The sequence below is a fragment of the Eublepharis macularius genome, chromosome 4 (genome assembly GCF_028583425.1).
Source record: "Eublepharis macularius isolate TG4126 chromosome 4, MPM_Emac_v1.0, whole genome shotgun sequence".
Taxonomy (NCBI): domain Eukaryota; kingdom Metazoa; phylum Chordata; class Lepidosauria; order Squamata; family Eublepharidae; genus Eublepharis; species Eublepharis macularius.
Window position 1 is genome coordinate 23,797,340 of NC_072793.1, and position 15,976 is coordinate 23,813,315.

Here is a 15,976-nt window from a genome sequence, read left to right on the forward strand (position 1 = left end):
AATAACTGTCGAGCCGCAGCGTTTTGCACCAATTGTAGTCTCTTAGTTATTTTAGATGGGAGACCTATATATAGTGCATTGCAATTGTCAGGTCTTGATGGATCCAGGTGGCCAGGTCAGCCCTGTCAAGGTAAAAAGCCATTTTCCAGGCTTGGGAGAGGTTGTAGAAAGCATTTTTTGCCGCTGCCTTAACTTGTTTTTCTAGTAATAGCACTGGATCCAGTATAATCCCTAGGCTCTTAACTGAGTCTGCGAGGGTCAGACAAACTCCATGAAAAGTGGGGAGTACAATGTGCTTCAGGATCTCTCTGCCTTCCCAACAAGCATCACTTCTGTCTTGTCTGGATTGTTCCTCTGTTTACAAGAACAGCAGGAATACCCAGTGGTGCTCTCCCCACATTACTGGGAGTGGTGGTGGCAGCATGTACATGGAGTCATACCTAGAGATGACATATTGTCATGTCTGTGTACAGCCATGCCATGGTTGTCTGTTTGTTGTATTGCTTGTGCCACAATATGCTGAAACTATACTGCCTTATTACTAACTTGATGTGTACTCTTTCTGATCATTCATAACCATATTGCAGATGTTACTTGCTTGGGACCCAGAATGGGCCTCCCCGGGTATCTTAGGCCCTTTTCGCACTTACGGTTTAAACCGCCATTTATGAGCATTCGCCCCGATCGCAGTGGCTTCGGCATTGCACCTGTTCATTTCACACTGTCCACTGCAATTTCGATTTGGTGTCTGTGCTTCATTTCAAAACCTCGGTGCAATTTTGGCCTTTTGGGGCCTTGCAATTCACGTCACACTTTTTTTAAAAAAATTGAGCATGCGTAGTAACGTTGCAATGTTGGAACCCTTCCCCCCTTTTTGCTGATTGGGCTGTCCCCTGCCCACCGGAGAGGCAATTGGTGGCAGAGTTCTGGGGGAAAACATATACCACTCTCATTTTTTAAAATCAAGCCAGGAAAGGGTTAAAATGCTGCCGATTAATCTCCTCCCAGGAAGCAGAGGCTTGTTTCCAAAGGGCTGTGCAAAATGCTTGGGTTTTTTCCCCCTCTTTGGCAAAGTCTGAAACATGCCTGGGAGGGAGGGAAAAGCAGCCGTTTAATCCTTTCCTGGCTTTTAAAGCCAGGAAGAAAGTGCAGGAACATTACAACGTTGCAACCCATTCTTGTCTTAAAAAAAAAAGAATGTGTGTGCATACCCTAAGGGAGGAAGGAGAAAGCAGCTATTTAACACTTTCCTTGATTTTAAAGCTAGCAGGGAATTAGCAGCAAGCTTAGGAATCATTCCTGGCTTTTGAAAAAAAATAAAACAGCATGCATACCGGGAGGAAGGAAACCAACGAAGAAGCAGCCTTATGATCCTCAGCTCGCTTTACTAAAAAAATGGTGGACAAGGAGTTCAGAGAGCTGAGGAGGGTGGGAGTGGTTAATTCTGCACAAACCAATCAGCTCCCAGGGAAAAGGAGAGGGGGGAGAAGAGAAGCAAAAAGGAGGCAAAAGTGTTCACATTAGCAAAATGCGGGCCAGCTGCCAGTCTGCAGCGAACTTAAAAAAACATCGGGGTATGTCCGCAGGGGGAAAAATCGGGGATACAGCGGACAAAAAGCGAGACTGCATCCCATGACTGCTTTTAAGTGTGAAACTCTTGCAAACATGGGATGTGGAACAGGTACAAACGCACTCTAAAAAACGAGTGCGAAATGTACCTTAGAGAAATATGTGAGTCTCGGCTAATTGTGAACTTGGTGTGTCTAGATGCAAGCTTTCACTGCTCTTCCTAGATGCTGGGAATACTTTATTGTATACCTGATGCATAGTCATAACTAAATAGATTCTCACAGAACTTTTGTAGGCTTGCGCGCCAAAACCTTAACTGTCATTTGGAGCGCAGGAAAATCAACTATAACAAAGATTGCTTGATTTGAATTGTCACTCCTGCCAAACCTTTTGATGGGGTACAGACCTGAACTACATAGATTCTAATAAAGCTACTTCTGCTGGAACCAACATGTGTTCACTGTGGATGGGCTTGAGGGGTCTACCTGCCAGGGACCAACACATATTAACTTATTTAGATTAGTTATTTGCCATCCTCCATGTAGTAGTGCCTAAGGTGGCTCACACCCCAAAGCTAGTAATCCAATGAAAACCTTTAAGGCCAATGAGACATTTATCAGTAAGAGCAGAAATAACAAATACAAGAAAAATGCAAACAGTGATATAACTAAAGCCAGCAGTAAAATAATTTGGCAGCAAAATACAAGCATAGCAAATGGGGAAATCTGAAATAATGCAGCATCTGTGAGAAGGTGATTAAAACCACCATAAAGGTTATAATTAAAATATATATAATTAATTAAAAATAATTTAGATAAATATCTACGTCAAATTAATATCTCCCCTCCCCAGCATAACATAAGCAAAATTTTCATGGTAGCAGAAGTACAGAAGTGGGAGAAAAACATGAAAAGCCCAGTAATGAACAGTTTAGCAAATTTATAAAAGGTTGTAACATACTTCTGTTTAGCTATCCAATAAAACTCACAAAAAGCATGATTAAATACAAATGTCTTTTTATTTATTTAGACAATTTGTACCTTACCTTTCTACTTCCTGGAGTACCCAAGGTGATTTACAAGAAGAAATAATTATAAATTCTGTGCATACTAAAACCAGCATGTCAGACATAAAAGCAGTTCAGTACTAAAAGCAGGAAAAGAATTTACCAGGGTTTGAATAAAGAGAATGCTTTCCCCACCCACTGTTATATTAATACAGCATTCCTAGTTTTGCTTGAATTGGTTATCACAAATTACCAGTGTTCTGAATGATCACTGACACTAAACTTACCTTGTCTCAGTTTTGCATAGAAATGCCATGGCCTGTACTTCATGGCCTTTTGACCCCATTGATTACAATTCTTTTCTTGAGTGCATATCACACAAGATATGTCTGCCAACTGATTCGTACTTCTGATGAAGTGAAATGTGTCTTTAAGGTGCCAAAAGATTCTTGGGGCGGGGAAGTGCTTCTGCAACAAACTTACACTCCTCCTCCCAAAGTAGTATGCAAATAGATAATTAACCTGCCATTTGGATGTTTAATTTATTCAGAATTGCAGCTTCACTTTCTTACCTAAAGAACATTTTTGACGCTGTAGTTCATAAGCTACTTACATTGGAATCTTTTGCTCCTGGAATCTCACACTGCTGTCTATTCCTTAATCACTCGTTCTTGGTGATCCTGCCAGCATGATTTGTACTTTGAAGACAAGTCCCTTTCAGTAGAAATTGCCCTTTCAAAATACTTAACTTTTGCTCCCGTACTGTTCCTTTTCATAAAGTTCCTGAAAGCCCACTTCTATTCTCTGGGTTTTAAAAGGGGAATCTTGCTGTCTCTGTATTCTGTTCCTCCTTTAAACATTTGATTTTAAAGTGGATTTCAGATTACATTAGATAGCTTTATATTGCCCTGCGCACTGTTTGGCACGGGTTCTTGTTCTCTCTGTTTGTTGTATAAAGTTCTTAATAAACTTATCGCAGTCTATGGGATTATTCCGCAACTCCTGTGTCATAAGTAGTTTGATGGTTGCAGCTTGGGCATTCAGCCCTCTATGTACACAAAGGGCCTTAAACGTTGCAGTAAAAAGCTCGAGCGTAAGCTTGAAAGCTTATGCTACAATAAAATTGGTTAATCTTAAAGGTGCTACTGGACTCTACTATTTTGCTACTACAGACTAATATGGCTAACTCCTCTGGATCCAGGGGTCATTTCGTAGAAAAAGAGCTGGAGGAACTCATTAGCATAACTCATTAGCATGTGCTACACCCCTTGACATCACCGGAAGTGTGTCATTAGCATAACTGATTTGCATATGCCACACACCCCTGACGTCACCTATCCTGGCTGTTTTGGACCCAATCCTGGCCATTCAGGGCCAAAATTGGGCCCAAAATGGCAAAAAGGGTCTGAAAATGACCAAAAAGGTGCCCAAAATGGTCAGGATCGGGCCACTGCTGAGTGGGAGAGTGATCCACCACCCATCAGAGGCCTGATCCAGGCCCAAACGGGTCCAAAATGGCCGAGAGTCAGGTGGGTGGGGCCACCTGTCATGTGACCTCTTTGGGGAACTGCCGAAACTGCGTTCCAGCGTGTTCCCCCCTCAAAATGAGCCCTGTCTTGACTCCCTTCAGCTCCTTAAATGAATGTGGAGCGGGACAGCTTCCCTCCAGTATTGCATTTGTTTTTCCCCTACTATTTGTTACGTCATGATTCTACCATGTCCATTTCCCTCTGCTGTGTAATTTTTGTAGCTGGGTCCCCTCCCATCCTTTCTACCGTCAGCAAGCTTTGTAGCTCGGGATCCCAATCTCCTTAGTATATATATTTTGACAATCTGAAATTGCTTTAAGGAGACTAAGTCGACGTACCATCTCCTTAGCTGCATTAGAGAGGGGCAGGGCTCATTTCGAGGGGGAACGCGCAGAAACACAGTTCCGGCAGTTCCCCAAAGAGGTCACATGTCAGGTGGCCTTGCCCACCTGACTCTCAGCCATTTGGGGCCTGTTTTGTCCTGGATTGAGGCCGAAACGACTGGATCGGGCCACTGACAGGTGGTGGATCACGCTCCTGTTCAGCAGCGGCCCAATCCATTTTGGGCCCCTTTTTGCCATTTTGGGCCCAATTTCGGGCCTGAATGGCAAGGATTAGGTCCAAAGCAGCCAGGATAGGTGATGTCAGGGGTGTGTGACATATGCAAATAAGTTATGCTAATGACACATTTCCGGTGCCATCAAGGGGTGTGGCTAGGGCTGCCAGATCCCCGGTGGGGGCAGGGGATCCTGGAGAGGGGAAATGGGGTCTAACTGAGATCAGGAGAGCCGGCCACTTCTCCATTCCCTGATGCTTCTATAGAGCTCAAACTGGCAGTGCTCTGAGTAGTTAGTTGCCTCCCCCTCCTTCTCCCGCTGCTTCCTCCCACTCCGAACACACCATTTGCTGTGAGAGGGTCTGGAACAGCCTAGAGATAGCCCAGCTGCAGATTCTAAGGCAGGGGTAGCAGCCCAATCAAGAGCTCACAAAGCAGGCTCACAGCTGAGCAAGAAAGGCCACGAGGTGCTCTCACTGCAGGTGCCCTGCCAACATGGCACATGAAGACCTCTTTTGTCAGGAATCAGTGCTGTGCTCTCTGCCGTTAGCCTTGCCTCCCTCCTTGAGGGACAGGTCCCTTCTTCTCATTCCAGGCAAGTGTAATGCCTAGCGATTTAATTCAGAGAGTATTTTATTATCCATGAGCACTGCAAAAAAAAAATAAAAACCAGAGAGAAAGCCTTCCCAGAAGATCAATTCTATAGCACAACAAATGTGCAGATGTTGCTTATATGTTACCTGAGATCTAGAGAGCTTCGCACTTCTGTTCTGGAAGGAGTGCATTTTCTCAGTTAGTGAAACGTCATTTATATTGTTGCTGGGAAAACCTCATTATTTGCACACCTTGTGCGGCCATTGCATTGTGTAGTGCTTTACAGAAGGTGGCTGCGTGCCCTTGACCTGAGTACCAATGAGCAACGTAACCCTGTCCTTTGCCTGATCCCCATGCCATGTTGCTGTTAGCACAAGCTGCAAAGATGAGGCCTGTGTGAAATCCATTCATCTTCAGGCAAAACAAGAGGAAGCCCCCTTAGAGAACGTTTTCAAGAAATAAATGCGTTCACCTTCATTTTTCTCACTGCAAAAAAGAACTTGTGTGTGCCGTTCTTCTGTTGTGAGATGCTGCTTACGCATTTTACCAAAAGGGAGATGCACAATACATGTTCCAGTGGAGAGATGTTTTGGTCCTTGGGTTTTGTTTTGTTTTGGTAACTGCCTGGATCTGTTCTCAGCTTCTTTCATATTTGTCTTTGAGACTTCAGCTGCTGTGAGGGGAAACTGAAAAGGGGCTTTGTCTTAGGGAGCAGAGTTTGGCTGTCATGGCGCATCTCTGTTTTGCAACCTCCGTATTCTCTTCTTTGCATGCTAGAATAGATCTGATGCAACCTTTAAGACAAGAGTGAGCATTGCTTCTAGCATGTTTTTGTTTGTAAACATTCTGTTTCTTGATCAGTTTGTTCCTCTGATATATTATGGATTTACAGTAGATCATTAATTTTCAACTCATAGTGTGGAGCCCAGCCAGTTGGGTCACATTTCCACCAGTGTTTTCTTCAATGCTTTTGGGAAGGACCTGCCACTAGAGCACATGCAGAGAAAGCAAGGGTGCCATACCTCCTGTCAGGGCTTTTTTCTGGGAAAAGAGGTGGTGGAACTCAGTGGTGGAACTCAAGACCACACAATGACATCACTTTGGGTCAGCTGATATAAGGGGGGAGTTTTTTAAAATTTAAATTGCCCTCGGCAAAAATGGTCACATGGCCAGTGGCCCTGCCCCGATCTCCAGACAGAGGGGAGTTTAGATTGCCCTCTGTGCTGCTCAGTGGAGGGTGGCGCGGACAGCAATCTAAACTCCCCTCTGTCTGGAGATCAGGGGTGGGGCCACTGGCCATGTGACCATTTTTAAGAGGTGCCGGAACTCCGTTCCACCGCGTTCCTGCTGAAAAAAAGCCCTGCCTCCTGTTTCTCTTTGCAAGCATTCTGAGAAGAACCGCAAACAACAAGTCAAAGTCTCTCAGTATTCCATGCTTTGCCCCTTCATTTATTCCATACTCCAGTACACCTAGTGTGTTTTCCATCTCCACCAATCTTGATCTGCTGTCCATGGGCTTGTTCTTGACACCACGAAGGTTATAGCTCTTTGTCGTCCTTTCACATGTCTCTGATGTCACGATTTTCCTTCACATGGGTTTGAAACGCTGAAGACCTCTGCAATCGATCTTATATAAGAATATAGAAATAATATAGTGATGTTTTACATACTTTACTGTGAACTTGATGCCTTGCAGGAAGCTTCCCTATATAAAGGTTGCATTACATTAAAAACACTTCTAATAAAAAATTAACTAAAAGAGGGAGTGGGTGGGAACAGAACAGTTGTCCTTCAACACATACATGTGCACCCACATAGCAAGGCTCTTCCACAATCCATTATGTGTACCCTGGATATTGTATGTTTTTGAATGGGAGCTTGTAGAACTATTCTGTAAAGGCTGAAATACGATACCACACTCTTAACTTTGCAGATCCGTGCCAAGAGTGGTAGATTCTACCTGCGTGCAGCCGTTTGTCTGTCTTATTGTTACCTAGAGGAATATTTCTACAGAATCACTGCATCTCCTATTTCTTATTGTATTACCGCTGTTTTTATTCGCGTTGCATTGCTATAGTATTAAATATTCTAAATAACATTGACAGTTGCCACTTGTATCACCTCAGGGGGATTCGTAGATCCTAATCAGACCGCGGGAGGATGACAGTAGTGGAAGGGTGTGTAGTTTACATCACACACAAAGGAAAGGCAGAGAATAAAAACTGAGCCCACTGTGTGAAATGCAGTGTACTGTCCTGGGACTCTCCCTGTTTGTGCAGCAAGTATAGTTGAAAATGGAGGACACGAGTTAGGAGGATTTTCTGCTTTACATGCAGCTCAATCTGCTGGGGATGACTTCCGCACTAACCCCACTTGAATAAGTGGCACACTTCTGCCCAGTAATTCTTCTAAGCCTTGCAGGGAAAAGGCAGCTTTTTAAGGCTAGTGGGAACAGAGCTGACGGGAAGCTCAAGAAACTGCCCTGGCCAGTGCAGGGTTGATAGAAAGACAGGCTGCCGATAGAAATGCCTGGGAGGAACAACAGAGGTAAAAGTTGCTTCCACATGGAAGTTTTGCTCTGGTCTCATGGCTAAACTGGAATGGCTTTTGGGGTGAAGGAGGAGCATTGTCTGCTAATTATTCATTTTCCATGCCCCCTCCCCCTTGTTGTGATAGTTCCCAAATCTGGTTTGGTATATTTTGCAAAAGATTGTAACCAAAGTGCCTTTGCATATGGTGTGGATGGGTAAGTGTGCATTCTTGCAGGCTCCACTCACATTCATGTTTTCCCCATGCCTCAGTCCTCTGTAGCTGCCATTCCCCCCTTTGCCGGTAGCCACTTTTTTCAGTAATAAACATTTATAACTTAACATCGACAATTGACATATCACAGAGCTTACACTGTAGCTTAAGGTGGTGGATGGTTGCAGCAGAAGGCTTAGACAGGGAAAACATGGGAGAAACTACCATGTGGATGCTTTGATGAAAATACCTCTGCATTTACAATGGCAATGGAAGGAACACAGAAAATCATTACTGTGGGGATGCATTTATCATGGTCTGACTAAGGCAGAGGCCAGTCCTGATTAGATATGGGCACGAACAGAAAAGAAACCACGAACGTGGTGTTTGTTGTTCGTTGCCATCCACGAACAACGAACATGACCTGTTCACAAACATGGGTAGATCCCTACCGCACCACTCCCAGAAACCTTACCTGAGCAGGCAGCAGGAAAGGTACCAGTAATAAATAATAGCTTGGCCCAGAGCCTGGCAGCAGCCCTGGAACTTGAAGAGGTAGATCCCTATTCCACCACACACAAAGAAAATTCAAGCTCCAATGCACTCTCCCTGTCTCTCTCTCAAAATGCCAACAGCAACTGTCTCTCCCTCACTGTCTGCAAAACCAGAGCTGGGAGCCCCCCTCCCCCCTGCTCTTTGCTCCAATGTAACAAATTTGAAGCTCCACACTTGAAAGGAAGACCTGCCTATCAAGCTAAATTGGGCTTAGATTGGGGGTTCCAGGGCAACAGCAGGAGTTCAGACAGAGTTCAGACAATCCCTGCCTAAGTTGCCAAGGGAATTGATTGCAGGTGCCAGACTGTCTGGCTTGACGAACAGCAACGAATGAGGCTTGCAACGACCACCTGTCCATTTAGAATGGGGCCTCACGAACAACTTGTTCATGAACAGCTGATTGGGCTGTTTGTAGCTTTTTTTTTTGTTCATATTGCTGTTCGTGCCCATCTCTAGTCCTGATACAGGCTCTGCAAAGTGAGCAGGAGGCCAGAGAGCTGCTAGAGGAGCTCAGCAGATGTCCTGTATTCTGTCCTTGTTCATGAAATCCAAGCTTCATGCTCCGCAGAGTCATAATGGTATAGTAGTACTTCCTATCCCATTTCAAAATACAGGTGAGTGCTGCATGATCAAATGCTTCCAGGTATCAAAACTCCTTTGCATGTGGAATGTGAGCATGTCAAGAAGAGGCCCAGGGTACAGCCCTTCTCCCTGATCTGCTGATCTTATCCCAAACAGTAAAGAGTCCAGTTGCTCCTTTAAGACTAACCAACTTTATTGTAGCTCTCTTCGTCAGATGCAGAGAACTGTGGTTCTCGAAAGCTTATGCTGCAATAAAGTTGGTTAGTCTTAAAGGAGCCACAGGACCTGCTGTTTGGGCTAAGATTCCTTATCTACTTCTCTGTCACTGAGGTCGCTTTTAGGATGCCGACTTCTAAAGTGTAGCCCTGTATGCCTAATCTGCTACTTCAGGCCTTTGGGGCTGTTGCAACTTACTGCTGCTGCTCCTTGCTGCCAGCATGCTTTCCTTTCATGATGTTAATTTAGTACCGAGTCCTCCCCCAGAAAGAGCAGCTGCGCGGCTTCAGAGGGAGCTTTGTTCCTGCTACAGCCAAGAGGCATCTCTTGGGAAGATCAAATTATCCCAGTAAACCCTAGACAGGGAATAAGGGAACAAAACTGTCAGGTTGCATCTTTTTGGTGGTGGTGGGGGGGTCATCTAGTTGCACTTGTGCTTTCAACTCCAAGTTCATAGAACTGTAGAGCTGGAAGGGACCACAAGGGTCATCTAGTCCAACCCCCTGCACAATGCAGGAAATTCATAGCTACACCCCCCACTCCCCTAGCAAACCCTGCTCTATGTCCAGAGGAAAGAAAACACCTCCAGGATCCTTGGCCAGTCTGACCTTGAGGAAAATTCCTTCCTGACCTCTAAGTGGCAGTCAGCATTATCCTGGGCAAGTTGGAGGGGCACGTGGGACCAGTTCTGGAAAAAAACCAAATTGTTGGTTACCCAGGCTACTGCTCTATTGGTACATATTGGTACTGCTCCATCAGTACCATGCAGTGTTAGTGCCTTATTCCTCCAGTCTGATCTAGAGCCTAGACCATAGCAGTTGACCCCTGGTGCCTCAAATATATTGCAAGTACCAGCACACAAAAGGTTTCAACTTCTGCTGTTTTGTTCCCCTTGGAAGCAGAAGCCAACAGGACCATATAGTTCATATCAGGGCTTTTTTCCAGCTGGAACGTGGGGGAACAGAGTTCTGGAACCTCTTGAAAATGGTCACATGGCTGGTGGCCCCGCCCCCTGATCTCCAGACAGAGGGGAGCTTAGATGGCCCTCCGCGCCGCCAAGCGGCGTGGAGGGCAGTCTAAACTCCCCTCTGTCTGGAGATCAGGGGGCGGGGCCACCAGCCATGTGATCATTTTCTCCGAGGGCAACCCACTGAGTTCCACCACCTCTTTCCCCAGAAAAAAAAGCCCTGGTTCATATTATACATCTCGATTGATAGATGCACATATTACACATCTCGATTGATAAATCACAGCTCGCTTCGTCAGATGCAAAGAACTGTGGTTCTCAAAAGCTTATGCTACAATAAAGTTGATTAGTGAAATAATTTCACTGTTGGGGTTGAGGAGATAGGCGAAGGATACCCGTGGTTAGGTGTCAGTGTGCTCTACTTCGTGGGATCAGAGCATGTGTGAGTGCGCCTGTGTGTTTGTGTAAAAAATCTGTCATCAGAATATTCCCACTTGTGCTTCAGATGACAGATGTTTAACACAGACACACAGGGTACACTCACAGATGTTCTATTCCCACAAAGCAGAGCACACTAACACACTAACAACAAGCATCCTTTTTGCCTTTCTCAGTCTAAATATTTCCACTTGTGCGTCACAGCCACCATGCACCCTTCTACACTTAACCTGCTCACACTCAAGCATCTATGCGCTGCCATACACTCGCCCAGCTACATGACTTGTCACACTCAATACGCGTGCTATTTAAACCTATAACTGGAGCAACAAGTTAAATGCTGCTCTTGGGACTCTATTAAGTAGCGTAAGCTGGCAAATTAGCTTTGTTTGGGTATCACAACGATGCAGATGCTGCCTTAATGCATTTAATTGTCAATTGACTTGCCTCATCTCCATTTTTGTTGAGAAATTAATTTTTATCACTCCCCTTGTTCCGTCTCCTTCATCTCTTGAAAATGATGTTTCCGGTATTTGACTGTCTGGGCTTTCTAGATGTGGCAAGAGCTCTCCTCACATCTTGCTCCTTTTCCCGAAGCTTTCGTGCCATTTCCAACATTCTGCGTGTTTTTGGAAACAACCCGCTATTCACTTTGATGGAGAGGCTGCCCTCTCGCTCCCCCCAAAGTCAGGCCCTTTCCAAGGCACCAGGTGTCAGGAGACAGCAGTCCTGTAAACCCGCCAGCTCCTGAATATGACTCTCTTCTGCCCTCTGCGAATAACTGCATTTTCTGCATGTGATGATACTTTTCCCCTGAGGCGAATGGAAATGGCTGCTTGTTTTCAGCAAAAACACGTATTCGCAGAATTGTATGTCTAGCAGGGTGCTGTGGGGTCGGGTGGAGAGGGTCTTGCAACGCACTGCAAAGAGCCATGGGCAGCTGGGGCGGATTGGTGGGGCTGTAAGAAGCAGGGGAGAATCATCAAGGACCTGTTGATGTTAAATCAGCAACACCCATCCCTTCTTCTACACAGATAAGCCCTTCAGGGGAAAACAGGAAAGGAAACCTGTAATGCCCAAACAGCTCTTGAATGCGTCCCTCCTCCGTTCTGGTTGGCGGCTGTTCTGTGTGGCTAGTTGAGGCCAGGAAATATATGTGGGTGGAATAGCACTCCAAAGGGGCATCTCTGGTTTCCTGCCTATTTGGCTTAGCCCTGAACTGGGTCAGTGGAGAGAAGAATAAGCTCGGGAGTCTGGATGTCCCTTCCCAAAGCTGGGAGGAGAGTGACCGGAGACGGAACATCTTGATCCAGAGGAGTAGTCGTGTTTGTAGTTGCCAAATAGGAAAGAGTCCAGTAGCACCTTTGAGACTAACCAACTTTATTGTAGCATAAGCTTTCGAGAACCACAGCAGTCTTCGTCAGATGAAGAGAGCTGTGATTCTCGAAAGCAGCTCTCTTCGTCAGACGAAGAGAGCTGCGGTTCTCAAAAGCTTATGCGACAATAAAGTTGGTTAATCTTAAAGGTGCTATAGAACACCCTGAGGATCCTTTTTTTCCCCTCTCTGAGAAGGTTTTGAAGTGCAAAAGTTGGAGCAGGGAAGGTGATGTTGTGGGGAGCAGGAAGGTGCCTTGGAACGAGAACGTCGGGTTTAACTTTGAGCCTATAAATATAAATGCATAGTGCATAAGATTGAGTCAGGTGACCTCCTTGGTTCCGTCCTTGGCTGCGTATTTCTGTCTTCACTGAGATGCTTCCCCTTCAGTTTTTACTCTCCATCCTCTCCTTCCTCTGCACTTCCTTTCTAATTCATTCCCCCTGTGGTTTCCTTGTATCTACCTACAGATGGTACTCCCCTGAGTGAGCTCTCCTGGTCCTCTTCTCTGGTGGTTGTGGCCGTTTCCTTCTCTGGGCTCTTCACCTTCATCTTCCTCATGTTGGCCTGTCTGTGCTGCAAGAAGGGGGGCATTGGCTTCAAGGTAAGCAGCAGTGGATGCTCACGGCCCCCAGGGATGAATGGGCTCTCAAAATCTCTGCTTCACCACGAAGGTGACCTTGAATTTTGACGCCTAACTTACTTTGTAGGGTTGTTGCAAGAATGAAATAGGAGCAGGAAGAGCCCCAAGCAGTGTACTTGAACACCTTCGAGAGAAGGTCAGGGTAAAAATGCAGAGAGATCGCACTTGCGCAAAGCAAGATTTTTGAAAAAGCATCTTAGGCCACTGTAGTGTAACCAGGAAAGTGGGGGATGAAGGCTAAATCGAGCAAGGGATCCCAGCAGCAACAGCTACAGCAGCAGCAGGAAATATCCAGCAAGGAATCCCGTGGGCCTACAGTGAACTGTAGAGTGTCTCTATATGTTACTAAGTACCTAGGGATGCTCAAGTGAACTTCATGTATCCCCCCTCCCTCCAACGTTCCAGGCACTCGTTCGCACAGTCACACTTCAGTCTGCCCTGCGTCACATGTTTGATATCAGTTCCTCCTCAACGGCTACAAGTATCCCAGTTTCCCCCACATCCATTCATTGAAATGCAGATCTTGACACTTTTTCACACCTTAAAGAAATGCAAACTGGCAATTTAAAGGAGCCTACAGTACTTGTTCTTGCAGCAAAAACAGAGCGGAATTATTTTTTGCCCTCCGGAATTACTTGCAGATGCAGCAGCACAAGGGGGCTCCTGTGGAACTGGCATTCACATGCATTGAGCAACTTGCATCTGAATTGAGGACTAGAGATGGGCACGAACCGAAATACGAACCAACGTTCATGACGAACCGGGCCAGTTCATGGTTCGCAAACCAGCAGTTCGTCAGAGCCCATTTCTGATGAACCGCCATGAACTTTAGGCTGGTTCGTTTGTTTTGTTTTTTGGTTAGTCACTGCAGACAGCCTGGCGTCGATCAATCCGTTTCCTAGGTAACAGGGGATGGACTTCCTGCAGACCTTCTACTGACCCGGAAGTGGCCTTCTGCTGGCTCGGAAGTGACCTTCTGCTGGCCCAGAAGTGACAGTTTGCTGACCAGGATGTGACGTTTTCATGAACCAAATGAACTGGTTTGTGAACCGGGGCAGATTCATGAAAGTTCATGGTTCGTGGTTTGTGAAATGCGACGAACCAAGAACCGCACAGTTTGGTTTTTTTTCTGGTTTGTGCCCATCTCTATTGAGGACTAGACATAGAATCCTGCACTTGAGCATCCCTAGGTACTTGGTAATGTGTAGGCAGGCTATGTGAGCTGTAGCAGCTCAGTAAACCTTGTAGACTTGCTGAGAAGTGAGGTTCAGAGCACAGCAGGGGGATGGCTGTCTGGCAATGCGCAGGAAAAATGAGATTAAGGAGTCCTTTCTGAGCCCCCTCCCTCACACACCAGTAAGCCTAGAGGAGGAATCAAAGCGAGCGAGGAGGGCCTGTGGACACACAAACAGTAGGGAGTCAGTGTGCGAGAGGCGGTCTGTTTGTGTAAGGGGTGCTATCGAACTATTTTTCTGCAATATCATGTCTAGACTTAGAGGAAAGTTGCTGGCTCCAGGTTAGGGAAGCCCTAGAGATTTGGAGCTGGAGCCTGGGGAGGGCAGAGTTTATGGAGGATAAGGGACATCGACAGGATATACTGCCATAGAGCGCCCCCCTCCAAAGCTTCCATTTTCCCCAGAGGAACTGACCTCAGCAGTCTAAAGATCATTTGTAAATCCCCGGTCCCACTTGGAGGATGGAAGTCCTAGTTCAGAGCTGCTTTGGACTTCGGTGCCTTGATTTGGTGAATAAATACCTACAGAAACAGAGCAGATTTTAATTCCAGATGGGGTCGCCAGCTGCGTTAATCCATAGCAACAAGACAAAACAAGAGTCTAGTGGCACCTTAAAGACTTACAAAATTTATGCTGGGAAAAATGTTGTTAGTCTTAAAGAGCAAATTTTAAAGGCTCCAGTGCAGAGCAGAGCATGTGGGAACTGTAATTTGGGTGATGGGGTTAGAAGCTTAGTAAGGCGGTGCTGGCCCAGTAGGAAGGGGGCTTTCAGATCACTTAACAGCTGTTGGTCACAAATCGCAACTTTTCACTGCTGCAGAGTTCATGCTTTGGTGGGGAAGGGGCTTTCTCTCTCCGTTCCCAAGCTAGCTAGGATCATCCACTCACCCATGCTTGGCTTGGTTACAGTCTGCCCTGGAACGGCCTGTGAGGGAGTGGGCAGTAAAGTGACCTCACGGGCACAGAATGTGCTGGAGAAATGCATCCCCTCATTGCCGAGATTCTTGCGGAGGCTCTTGACGTCCAGGCCATGGTGGAAGTGGGGTGCTGGAATTGGAGTTATGGACAGATCCGTGGGCTGAGAGCTTGGAGCACCGGCCAGGTTTTGCTGTGGGAACAATGAAGCTCTTCAGCCCCCCTACGCTGCCTATATAGGGGCCACGGGTAGAGACCGCGAGCAGCCTGCGTGCTTTCTTCGTGGAAATGCCGCAGTGGCAGCAGCGCAAGGGCACCATGGCGGCAGAGGCACAAAGGTGATGTTTGCCCTCTCTTACCTGATTGCCAGAGCCGTCTTCGGTGGGGAAAAGCTCACCCAGGTAACAGGACGTGCCGGCTGGCCTTTAACTGACTTTTGCAGGGCTCGAATGGGGGTGGAGACGGCTGTTGCTTTAGAAGGCGGGCAAGAAAGATTGTTGGGGAGGGATCTAACTTTGTGGGCATCAGCTGGGGAGCAGGGCACTTCAGGGTGGGTGCATTTATTAACACTCTTTCTCTGGGCACTCTTGCCTAGAGCTGGAGAAGCGAATCCCGAGAGAAGAGGCTGAGGATGGTTTTGAGGTGTCTGCCCTGCACGGGGGCCAGCACAGTGCCAAAAACAGCCTGTAATGTAGAACTGGGGGACCCCGGGCAGCCCTCCCCCTGCCCCCTGACCAAGGTGAGGCTGCTTCTCCCTCAACTGTATTTATGGCTATGTCTCTCACTGCGGGGCAGGGTGGAGGGAGCAGAGCAGCCGCCCACTGGCCACACGGTGCAAAAATTCAGAGGGCCGACTGGGACTAGGAACAGCAAATGAGCTACTGTTCTGCATTCAGATCCCCCTGTGACTTGCCAGCAGTACCATATGGAGATGAGGCTGTGGTGGGGGGCCTGGAGACAGGCGCTTCCACCATTCCCAGCCCCAGTCCCTTCAGAGCTTGGCATGGGCCCTCTCTGAGAATCTGTAGAGAATCTGGGCCGATCGTGCTTCCTC